Raw genomic sequence first — 13038 nt, forward strand, 5'->3', positions numbered from 1 at the left:
TTCCCGTCTTAGCGTCTTGGCTAGCTTTAGTGGTTTGTATTATATGTGAATTTAGCCGTTCAGAGGGGATATCACGCTCACTTTTAAACAAGTTTTAGCCAAATTTACAAATTTTAGCGATCTTTTATACCAAAGAGGCAATGGCAACCTCCCTTAGTTGCCAAGAAACATACGTACTTAGTTTCATCAAGATATTTCAGTTCTTACTCAAGCTATCGCTTGCATAGATAGAAGAGATAGTCAACCAGATTTCTTCTGTCTCGTCATCTTAAATATCTCGATTAGTTTTAGGTGTTATAAGCAACCGTTAGATGAACAGAACTATTATAATGTTTACTGCAACATGTTGCGAGTGTATAATAAGGACGTCCCTAAATACGTATATTCTTCTACGGCTGTGTATGAAAACTTGATTTTATTGGAAGTTTAGAGAAATATTGTCAAAGAGCACAATAATCCTTAAGCTCAAAAATTATCATTGCAAGAGAACGTCAAAACTGATTACAGTCGAGAGGATATACCATTCAGAGCCCCATTTGATTCTCACAATGAATTACTTACAAAATCAATTCGTATTTTTAATGCAGGCGGAGGCATTTTTATGACAGCCAAAGTTGCCAAATTGGTAATGTTTATATAGGGATATGAGGCCTCAGCGATTTTCTGATATATTTAAGCTCAGATGCTAGTGTTAGCATTGAATCCAAGTTTAACCGTTAGAAAAGAAACCAGCGTTTAGTTGATACAACATGTAAAAAAGCAAAATAAAATAACAATAAATAAATAAAAAAATTAAAATAAAAAAAATAAAAAAAAATTAAATAAAAAGTAAAAAAAAATTAAAAAGAAATAAAACGAAATTCTAAATAAAAGTAAAAAAAAAACATTCAATCAAATTAAATTCAACAATTTCTAATGATTTTTTTTGTTTTGTTTGACAAGCAAAACTTTCGCTAACAAAGGGAATTTCTAGCTATTTGTTGGTTTCATTATTTTCTTGTACGCTGGCAAAAGCTCAAAAAACGTGCGAGCAAAATATAAGGTCTTTCTTATATGCCTTTATAGATAAGGTATACCTTTCTCTAATCGACATTCGGCCAAGGCTAAGATCAAGCAAAAGTACATTCTCAAAAAACAGTTACTCAATACTTCATCAAATTGAGTTAAGCGCTTCATGCCTTGCGACCGCTCAGTTGAACGTGCATATGTTGATGTGCGTAAATGCACTCAAATAAAGCAATTTCACAGCGAAACTGATAAAGCAGCAGCTAGCAATAAACGAAACAGCCGTAACCAATATAACCGAGTGCTGCCTTGCACCCGCCTGCACGCGCGCTCGTCTGTGCTTGTGAGCGCCCACAAACGCCGATCACTTTTTCGCTTTTCAAATATTTGCTATTTTAGTTATATATTTTACTTTCACACTTTTCTGTGCTTATTTACACACATCCTTTTTATATTCTAACGATCTGGTGTGCAGCGGCTAACCGCATCGTTTAGTTTGCATAACGCGCTCGTCTTGACGCGCTACTGCTTGTATGTGTATGGTTTGTGGTGGAACCAGCGCTGCACGAGATGCGTCAGTAAATGTTTGGCAGCCAAACTAACCGCGCGCACGCCAAACATTGCTCGCGGCATCGGCGATCAACTAACTAATGCTTGCTTGCCAAAAATTTGCAATGACTCTCAGCGCTCTCCAGAGCGCGCCGCAAGTGATGCCATCGCGCACATACGAAATGCATGCAAATTCTTGAACTTGTATCGGTGAGCGAGAAATGTCACAAAACATAAACATACACATACATATACAAGCGCGCGCGGCTGCCAAGGCATAGCATTCGTGTACGGCCGCTAAGCACCGGACGGACAGTTGCAACCATTAATCGGTCGTTGAACGACGTGGCGTATACGTAACGTCAGTGCGCGTATTTCCTAGCGGAACAGCTGCAGCCACTTGTGTGTTTTATGTCCTGTGTGCATTGAACTCGCCCAGCTCCAACGCCCGCCAGCGCATATAGTCGGCGAAACTGGCGCGCTCAAGTGTTCGCGAATTGCATGCGCATATCTTTGCGCTAGCTACTGCTGGGTACCTTAGAATCGTCACTTTTACCCACACCGCCCGCTAGCAGTTGACCTTGAAAGCGCCGCATGCACGCGCGTCACTATCGCCGCATTTCTACTCTGTACAACCGTCACACGCGCGCTGCAGCTAGGGGCGGTTCGCGCTAACGCTTAGGCACGTTTTTGGGTGAGCGCGCACAGCGCCGTTGTTGTTGTGTTGAAAAAATCAAAACGAAAATTCGCTAAAACTCAATATTACGTGGCTATAAAAAAATAGTCGTAAGTTAACACGAAATTAAATTGAGTATTGAAAATAATTAGAGCAGCAATAATAATAATCGTAAGAATTGTGTAAACAGCAATTATCTAATGCATAGAGTTGTGCTTGAAACCGCTGAATAATAGTGCAAGAAATTCGTAGAAATTCACGAAAACGCGAAGCGCCTCGCTAGCAAACGTGCGAATATGCGAAATTCCTGTGCGACCCCATTGCGAAAAAAGCCCATATTTTCCGTGCAAACGCGTTCGCGGCGTCGTTGCAACGCTGCCGTGTCAGCCGCTGGGCTGGCGTAATTGCCGGCGTCGTCACGTCGTTGCGCTCGCCTATGCGCGTCCGTGTGAATAGCGCAAATTGTTTGCGTATTACTGCCGTAACTATTTTTATTGTTGCTACTGTTGTTGCTGTTGCTGTTGCTGTTCGAATGCAACTGTGGCTGTGACACCAACGCCTGCCCACCTCTGCCTCAACGTTTTTTTTGTTTGTGTCACCCACTGCCACCCGTTCCGCGCGCCCATCTTGACGCTGCGTTCGCGTCACACAGTTCTCGTCGTTTGGATGCCTGCGTCTGCGGCGCGTCGCCTGCTGTCGCGCCACTGCCTTGCCAAACCAGTACTATGCCACTAGTTGGCTGCAGCGCGTATGCACTATTCCCACAAAACGATTCAAAGTGAACGCACGAAAAAAATTCGAAGAAGCGCAAATTAAACAAGTGCAAAAATATTAGAATTTCGAAAGTAAAAGTTGTGTGCATATGCGTGCGCGTGGCAAGCGTTCTACGTTGCTAATCGTTTGACTGTTTTTCCTTGATCTCTGCGATCTGCGACACGCATCGTTGCACGAAGTTGACGTTTAGTCGTGTTTTGCTGTACATTTGAGCAGTTAACTTAGTTCCAGTATACGCACGATCTTGTGTGGGTGTGTGTTGCGTGTTTGTTGGTGTTGCCTGCTGCATTTGCAACAAGGGTGAGTTGAGCTACTTATGTACAAATTTTATTTTTTATTTCGAGCGAAAAATCTATTTCCGTATTTGACTGTAAGCTGCAATGATTTACTTTCGCTTTTATTTTTATTTTTATTTTTTTTATTTCTATTTTTTCTATTTATTTTGTATACCTTTTTTTACTAATTGATCATGCAATATCGTCATGATCAGGCGGCAAAAGACACATATGATTCAAGCGCTAAAAAATAAATTATTTTTAATAGCTATTGTACCAATCACCAATTGATTTTAGGTCTCATTAATCACTGCATTGGTTTTCAAGAGCTGTCTATTTAAGCAGATCACCGATGATTGCGGTCTTTGCCTATAATTTAAAGCTATTGATCATGCCTTTACTATTTAGACAGCTATTTTAAGCACAAATTTGCAAGAAGTTAGACTTTCTAATGAAAGCAGCTTGCCACGATTACAATTCATACTGGTTGGTAGCGATCGCTGAGCTTATATCTTACTATTCTTAAGTATAAATATAATTTTAGAAAAATTTTTTCTCATATTTTTTCAGTATTAACGATGAAAAACAACAAATTTTTATTAATATTTTTGGAAATTTATAGTAAATCATTATCTTTAATAATATAACATAAAATAAGCTTCGATTTAGAGACGTTGGTGTTGACTAAATTCTATATTCAGTATCAGTTATAAGCGAAATTAGTTACTCATACGCCTATTACCCCCTTCACAACTAACATTATTATTATGACCTGAACAGGGTATATTGTTGACCACGCAGTTTGTAAAGTTCACAAGGTAACATCGAAAGCCTAATAATATATGATATATATACTATATATATTTACAATATCTCAGCGTGACAAGTCGAGTCATGTCCGCATATACTATATAGGCTGACTAGCCCCTCAGTTTTTGAGCTATCGATCTGAGATTTTACGCACGTCTTTTTCTTTCAAGTGCTTATAACGGAAAACCTACAAACTCGATCGGAGTGCTTAAACGGAAAACCTTCTGATTTTACGAGATATCTTCATGAAATTTGGTACAAATTATTTGCCAAAGAAGCAAAACCTTTCAGTAAAGAATTGGTTCACTTTTTTATTTTAATTACAGCTTCGGAGCAACTATATTCAACGTTTTTTTTTTGTTTTTCAATAAATTTTCTTCCGAAAAAATCAAAAAATTAAATTTTTTTAATATTAATATAATAATTAAATTTTAATTACAAATTTATATAATAGCTTTTCGTATATGAAAGCATAGAAATTAAATTAAATTAATTAATTATGTAAAATTTAAATTTAATTAATTAAACTTATTCGAAACAATAATTTCGAAGACATAATTCAGTTAAATGAATTTAATATTCTTAAGTGTCACATTACAAAATTAAACAGCTTAAACCCCTTTAAATATCACTCATACGCACTGACATCTTTCATAATTACTACGTGTATAAGCAACTTTGTTGAGTTTTTTGGCACCTAAGGCAATTAGCGCATAGACCATCTATTTGAAAAAAAAGCGTTTAAATATTATCTTGAAAAAAATACAAAGAGGAAAGAAATATGAGAGCAAATAATTACATTATATTAAACTAATTAATTAAGTCGACTAAGCTGAGAAACATTTTTAAACGCATAAAACTAGCAAATATATCTTTCCATATCATTATTAATAAGAAAAAATGTGAGTTAAGTGATTTTATAAAAAAATATAATATATTAATTAAAAATAATATAAATACAACCAAAAATTAAAAAAAAATATTATATTAAATTATCTATAATAAAAACATTATAATTTTTTATTAATTAAATTAAAATTATTTTTTAATCATATTTTTATTTATATTATGTTTTTAGTTAAAGAAAAATAAAATAACGAATAAATCAAATATAATTAATAAGTTAAATAAAAATGAAAACAAAACTAATTTCTTAAATTAAAAAATTCTATTTTTAATTTTTTTTTTATTGATTTTGGAATTATTTTTTTTTAAATTATATTTTATTAAATTTATATTGTAATTTCTCTTTTTTAATTGCATTATAATTTTGTTGTAAAATTAATGCAAAATATTTCTATTGGTGCTCTCTGGTCTTTATTACATCTCTGCCACTCACAGGCTATTTGAAAATGATGATATAAATTATTAAAAAGAAAAATTCGTATACAACTGCACTGACGGCGCACTGTCTATAAAATATTTTTATCGCCTGCTTGCCCACGTTATTTTGCTTTCTTTTGTATTCAGATTTTTTCAAATTCCTCTTATGTTTCTTTATGCGTTTGCTGGTGTTCAAATGCGGCGCGTGCAATCGTAATTTGTTTTTAATTTGATTTTGCTAATATTTTTCTTTTTTTTTTAATTTTTTAGACTCTTGTAGTTATTTATTATAATTATTGCTATAAATTGTTTACTATTTTTTTAATTTTTTTGGTGTAGTTGCAATTTTTTTTTTAATTTTTGTTTTAAATTTAAATTTTTTTTAGTTTTTGATTATGATTTTATTATGTGTTTTTTTTAATTACTGTTATAAATTTTGTACTATTTTTAATTTTTTTATGTTAAAGTTGTGCAATTTTTCTGTTAATTTTTTTACTAATTTTTTTAAATTAAATTTTTTTGTTGCAGTTGTAAATTTTTTCTAATTTTCCTTTTAATTTTTTTTAAGTTTTTTATTATGATTTAATTTTTTTTAATTACTGCTATAAATTGCTTACAATTTTTAAATTTATTTATTACAGTTTTTATTAAGTTGTGTTATTTTTCTTTTAAATCTTTAACTATTTTTTTGATTTTTTAATTGTTTTTATTATGATTTTACAAATTTTTTTTTTTATTGCTATAAGTAGTTTACTATTTTTTTAATACATTTTTAATTGTAATTTTTTTTTTAATTTTTCTTTTAAAATATTTTATTTTTTTTATTATAATTTTAGAACTTGTTTTTTGGTTCTTTACAATTTCTTTTAATTTTTTTTTAATTTTTTACAATTTTTCATGTTTTTATTATAATTTTAGAACTTGTTTTTTTGTTTTTTACAATTTTTTTTTAATATTTTAATTTAAATTTTTTATAGTTATACAATTTTTCTTTTAAATTTTTTCATTTTTTTACAATGATTTTTTTTTATTATTGCTATAAATTATTTATGTTTTTTTAATTTTTTTTGTTGTAGTTGTACAATTTTTATTTTTAATATTTCTTTTAAATTTTAATTTTTTTTTTTAATTTTTTTATTATGATTAATTTTTTTAAATTTTCTTCAAATAATTTGTACGTAACATTGTTTTCTGCTACACTCACCACAAGCGACGCTAATGACAAGCTATAAAATTTGTTTCTGACATGTATTTCACAGAGATGAAAAAGTCATGAATGTTGAGTTATATGTACTATGTGTATGTGTGTGGGTTGATACAAAAATGAAATGAGAAATTATGCACAAATGTTTGTCAAAAACCGCGTGCCTAAGTGACATTTGCATATAAACCAATATATGTATGTATGTATGTATATATACATGTAAGTATGTACATACAATATTTACACATATCAACTTATGCGCTTTTTGCCAGAGCAGACATTATGTCGGGTAAGATGACTTGATTATTTCCTTTATCGCATACCACTCGCCTTTGCTTTTGGCTCTTACAATCGTTTCGAGTGAGCTGTTGCTAGCTTTGCAAAGGAAACACAAAAAAACAACAACAAAAAATAAACATTTGTAAAAAAGTGAAAAAAATAAATATATTTCTAATCTACATATGTAAGTGCTTGTTTGCACATACACACATACCTACATGTGCAATATTCCCTCTATTTGTTTACGTAAGGGCCCTAAAAATTATTGCGTACTCCGCTGCACATTTGCCGTTATCAGCCGTTTCATTTTTGCTTTTGACTTTTTCTTTTTTTGCAATTTTTTTCTAAATTTATTTCCTCCACTTTCAGCGCTTATCACATTTGCGTTATCTGCTTGTTTGCTTGTTGTTGGCTTGTAAAATGTCAAATGAAATAAAAAAATTGAAATCAGTTGCCGGTTGGGGTAGGGGCCCCAGCACTCGTTGCCCACAAACGCATAGTTAAATGCAATTGATAAGCGAAATGCGATTAAAATGCTTTCATAATGCACACATATGTACATAAATACGCACATACATACATACGTACATAACTACAAGTACGTTTTTTTCAAAGCTTTTGCCGTAAGAGTGCTTATTTCTTTTCTATATTCCCTTAGATTAAATATATTTTAAAGTGGAAATATTATTTGAGTAGGTATATATATAAACATTTTATAAATAGCTGATATATTTAAAGTTGTCTAAGCCATGTCCGTCTATTCGCATGTCTCTACAAAGGCGTACTACCTTCTTGATTCAGCTCTGCAGCTCGAATTATTCCCTTCAGCAGTAGATTCAAGAAGTCGTATGACCTCGTTTGGTGTTTCCCTCAGTTCTTTAGATATCGATCTGATCGTTGTTTTCTCCTAAAGAAGGCACTCATTTGTCGGATCCGGCGTTATCGGAACAATACAAGTATAGCATATATTTGCCATACAACTCAAATCCTTGTGTATACAACTTTTTCGTTTGGCATGATATCTTCACGAAATTTTGGATAACATAATTTTCTAAGACAATCGTACAATCACCGAAGAAATTGTTCAGATCAGACCACCATAGTATATATCTGCCATACAAACTGACCGATCCAGCTCATTCCTTTGTAAAAAATCTTGTTTTAGGTTTTGTATGATATCTTCAAAAATCTTATGATTTGTTCAAGATAAACCCAATAATTTTAGAAAAAAATTGTATTAACAAGTATGATAATTTCATATAAACTGACCGATAAAAGTCAAAATTATGATCTTTTTCAACACTTTTATACTAAAAAAATTCACTTGTTAAGGGAATTGTAGCTTCGTTCCTTTGATAAAAATTAAGGTAGAAGTTATTGCTGTATCAGTTTGTACAAGTATAGCACAACAATGGTTCGCTCGCTTCCGTACTGGAAATTTCAATGTGAAAGATGCACCTCGTTCTGACCTATCCTCGTCGACCTATCGTTAAAAAAGTCGATGAAATTAAGGAAAATATTGACTAGCACCGTCAAATAAGCAGCCATAATATCGCTAAGGAACTTAACATTCATTACCAAACGGTTTTGAACCATTTAAAAAAGGCTGGCTACAAAGAGAAGCTTGAAGTTTGGGTACCACATGAATTGTCTGTGAAAAATTTAGGGAACCGAATTAACATTCCTTGACGGATCGAAATGAAATCGAACCATTTCAGAAGCGAATGGTAACAGGAGATGAAAAGTGTATCAAATGCGACAATAATGTGCAAAAGAGATCATGGCCCAAGCGTGGTGAAGCTCAACAAATGGTCGCAAGACCAGGATTGACGCCTCGAAGGTTATCTTGAGTGTTTGGTGGGATTGGAAAGGAATCATTCATTATGAGCTGCTCCAGCTTGGTCAAAAGAGTGATGAGATTGAAACAAGCAACCGAAACAAACGGCCAGAACTGATCAACAGAAAGTTCTTCGTCTTCCATCAGCAGAACGCTAGAACACACACATCTTTGATGACTTGGCAAAAACTGGGAGAGCTTGGCTGGGAAGTTTTGATGCATACACCATATAGCACTGGCCTTGTACCATCGGATTACCATTTGTTTTGGTCAATGCAGAACTCCGTTAATGGAGTAAAGTTGGCTTCAAGAGAAGCCTGTGAAAATTACTTGTCGCAGTTTTCGCCGAGAAAAGAAAAAAGTTTTACACTGGTGCAATAATGCCTTTAGCGCAAAATTGGCAAAAAATGGTCCACCAAAATGGTACATATTTGGTTCATTAAAGTTCATTATAAATATTAATATAAAAAAAATAAATTGAAGTTTGATTGGAAATACGAAAAGACTTTTTCGACTAACTAATATTTCTGTACCATGAAATGTTTAATATTGTCATATTTTGCGTAAAACTTGTGAGTTTTTAATATAAATACATTATTGTATTTAATAGCAGCTGCTATACTTCATTATGAATCGGTAATTCTTTCATACACTCAAGATCAAATTTGACCCGGACTGCCCACGCAAACCGAATCGATAAAAATGTCTTCCTAGCTTGGTAGAACCCTGTTCCATTTCTATATCGTCATAACACCACTTTGCAGTTTACAGGCGTAGGAAAAACGATATTATAGAAACCGCTCATATTGACACAAAATTGGAGTTTTGGTTATAAAACGGTTTTATATTGGTTATATTTTGGTTATATCTGACAGCGGAAGCGAAAATGTAATGAATCGTAAGCAATGAAAACTCAATTTCGATGACACGTTATTTTGCATTTTGGTTGACAATATACATTTATGGGAAGTTCGATTTTATATGGCAATTAATGTGTCTGTTTGGCAGCTCTTTGTTTACGACGCGACAAGTGCAAATGGACAAGTCCGAATCAAATTTGATCTTGAGTGTATTTCTCATGCATTTTTTGACTTAAAACAAATGTAAAAGCTGAGTTATAAATATTTTCATAAATACTAATTGCTACTTATCTGCTTTTATCAGATTTTTTTTCCAAAACACAGCTGCGCCTCAGTTACTTATGGCATAACTTTTAATTGCCAAAATTTGGTTCTTCTCTGTCAAAACTGGTAAAACTAAAATTTCTAATATTTTAACTTCATTTTTTTTTTACAAATAGTTGGATATTTGCTTCAAACTGTGTCTGTTTTACTTTCGTTCAAAAAAACTCCGAAATCAATAAAAATAAAAATCATTTCCTTAAACCAAAATCTGCAGGTGTTTCGACAAATTCCATTTTTTTACAGTTTTTATTTTTATATTTTTTTTTAATTTTTTTTATAATAATTTTTTTTATAATTTTTTTTATATTTTTATCTATTTTTTTTTTACTCTCAACAAACTTTTGCTTTTTATTGTATTTTTTACACAAAATTGTTTCATTTTATTTTCTTCAAAGCATTTGTTTGGGATATTTAAAAATATAGTGTATGCAAGCAGCACGCCAACAACAACAAACCAAATTGCATGTATATACCGCTAACAACAACAGCGATTACAAAAACAACAATTCCAACAAGAACAACAACCATCAAATGAGTATCTCAATCAGAGCGGTCACGTAGCGAATAAAAATTACTCACACATAAACTAATAGAAAAGCAAAACAAAAACAAAAACAACAACAACACAAACAAAACAAGCAACGAATGCAGCAATTTGTGGTGTAATTGTTTATATCATGGCTTTTATTCTTGTTACTATTGCTAATTTATTATTTTATTTTTTCTGCTATTTGCAATTCTTTAGTTTCTCGTTTACTGCCTTCTTTCGTGTAACTGTCTTAGGTGTTTTTTTGTCGCTCGCTAACTCGTCGTCGTCGTTGTCGTCGTCGCCGAGTGCAACTTGCATGCAATTTACATATTTCTTCTAGCAGCATCGAAAGCAATCGACAGGCGATCATACATACATATGTACATACACCCATACATACTTAAAAAGGTACTTGCATAGGAAACTGAAGGAAAAAATCATTTATAGTAATGCAATTTGCAGCTGCAAATATGTCTTATCTTCATGCTAATACAACAAGTACACAAATGCTGGGAAATAGTGAAGTTCAAGGCATCACTAGCGGCAACAACGAATGAGTAGTTGCGGTATTTTAAAGGAATTGCTGTACTGAAGTGTTTGCTGAAGAAATTCGGTTAGTAAAGGGTTATTGTATAACTTTTCGTCGAAGGGATGCATCCATGAAAATTATATAACTTGTTTCGTCTCAGGGATGTATCGATGAAAATTGTATTACTTTTTTGTGGTTGTAGACTTAAGATGACGTAATAGCGATTTCCGCTAAAATTTCATCTAATCGATGTTTTCGGTAGACATTTTCAATAGCTGTACCTGTATGAACGAGATTCTTTTTCCTTCGCCAGAGAGTTACATATAAACTAATAGTGTGATAGAAGTTTTCTCATGCCAAAATTTATTTTTTAAACTTACCATCTCTTGTCAATTGGTGACCTCGGTAGATCAATGTAATACCAACTTAATTGTCTATATTATTATATAACCCCTGGTAGTAAGAAAATATATTTTGTATATTTTAATGATATAACATTTATGTATAACTGGTGTCTCAGTTTTTAAGACATCGATCTAAAAGGCTGCACACGTCATTTTCTTCCTAAGAAACTGCTTCTTTATCGGAATCATCGATATTGGACCACTAAAGCGTTTAGCTGCCATACAAACTGGCCGATCGAAATCTAGTCCTTGTTTAGAAAACTTTTTTATTTGAAAAGGTAACTTCACGAAATAACACTCATAAATTATTATCCAAGGTAGCGCTACAATCTCTCAAGAAATTGTTTAGATCGGACTACTATAGCGTATAGCTGTCATACAAAATTATCGTTCAAACTCAAGTCCTTGTATGAAAAACTTTTATGTTTGATGAGATATCCTCACTAAAATTGGCACACATTCTTACCTAAAACAGCAGTATAATCTTCAAAGAAATTGTTCAGATCGCACCACTATATCATATAGCTGTCATACAAACTGGTCGATCAAACTAAAGTTCTTGTACAGAAAACTTTCTCATTTGATAAGATATCTTCACGAAATTTTGGCACAACTTATTATGCGAGAAAACGCTACAATCTCACAAGAAATTGTACAGATCGGACTGCTATAGCGTATAGCTGTCATACAAAATTAACGATCAAACTCAAACTCTTGTATGAAAACTTTTTTATTTGATGAGATATCTCCACGAAATTTGACATGAATTCATTATCTAACTTAACAGTACAATCTCAGAAATAAATTGTTCGGTTCAGATGGCTATAGCATATAGCTGTCATACAAACTGAACTTTGTATGACGTTTATGCTATAAAAAATGTACCTGTGAAAGGTCGGTGCAGCTAAAGTTGATGTTTTTCCAAAAAACTTTATAAATTTAACAAAATAAAATTTCATCCAATAAACTTTTTTTATCTCACAGAAATTTCTGTTATTTATTTTTTAGCATTTTTATCATAATTAAATTAATCATAAATAGAAATCCAATTCTTGCGGTTTGAATGCTACTAACTTCTAAGTACCGCTTGATACAGTTCTTAAATTATAAGCCGATACACTTCTATACATCTATTCAAATACATACACATACATATACCAATTTACTTCAAACTAAAGAAGTAACAACAAAAAATGAGTAAAATTTAAGCACTAAAAAGCGAAAAAATCAAAGCAGTGCAAATGTTTAATGCAGCGTATCGCATCAAATTTGCATTTTATGCGCCGCAACAAAGCCAACACACCCTTCAGCCGCTCCTCGTTTCCAATAGCACGCCAGTACTCCCTACCTCGCCGCCGCTGCCGTGTTCTCACTGTGTTGTTGCATTCATTTCTATTCTAATGTATTAACAACGAATCGCGTTGCATTTTTTTCGCTTTTTTTTTGTTAATTTTTCTCCAGCGGCCCACACCTTGTTCGTTAGCAACAAATACACGTAGAAGAGCAGCAACTGCAACAACGTGAACCGCTACTTTCGCATGGTGTTGCCTGTTGTTGGCCGCGTGAGCGATTTGCGACGCGTTGCTTTGAAGTGTTCCAACGCGGTTTAGTTCCGCGGCGCGGCGCGGCGCATGCCGGGCACTGCAAGTCAAGTTAGTTC

At 32.9% G+C, this 13038-nt stretch overlaps 1 protein-coding gene across 8 annotated transcripts in view; it reads left to right on the forward strand.

Annotated features, from left to right (window-relative positions):
* The window catches only part of LOC126760678 (platelet binding protein GspB), a 470397-nt gene that overhangs the window by 192307 nt on the left and 265052 nt on the right, over window positions 1-13038 (forward strand). For 2 of the 8 annotated variants that reach the window (XM_050476512.1, XM_050476511.1), the window contains exon 1: window positions 1768-3304. The exons of the other annotated variants lie outside the window; for them this stretch is intronic. The gene's annotated coding sequence lies outside the window, so the exon portion shown is untranslated. Of the gene's footprint in view, window positions 1-1767; window positions 3305-13038 lie in introns of those variants that run through there. 8 annotated transcript variants of the gene reach the window in all.

Source organism: Bactrocera neohumeralis, chromosome 5 (assembly GCF_024586455.1).
Source record: "Bactrocera neohumeralis isolate Rockhampton chromosome 5, APGP_CSIRO_Bneo_wtdbg2-racon-allhic-juicebox.fasta_v2, whole genome shotgun sequence".
In the NCBI taxonomy this organism is placed as follows: Eukaryota; Metazoa; Arthropoda; class Insecta; order Diptera; family Tephritidae; genus Bactrocera; species Bactrocera neohumeralis.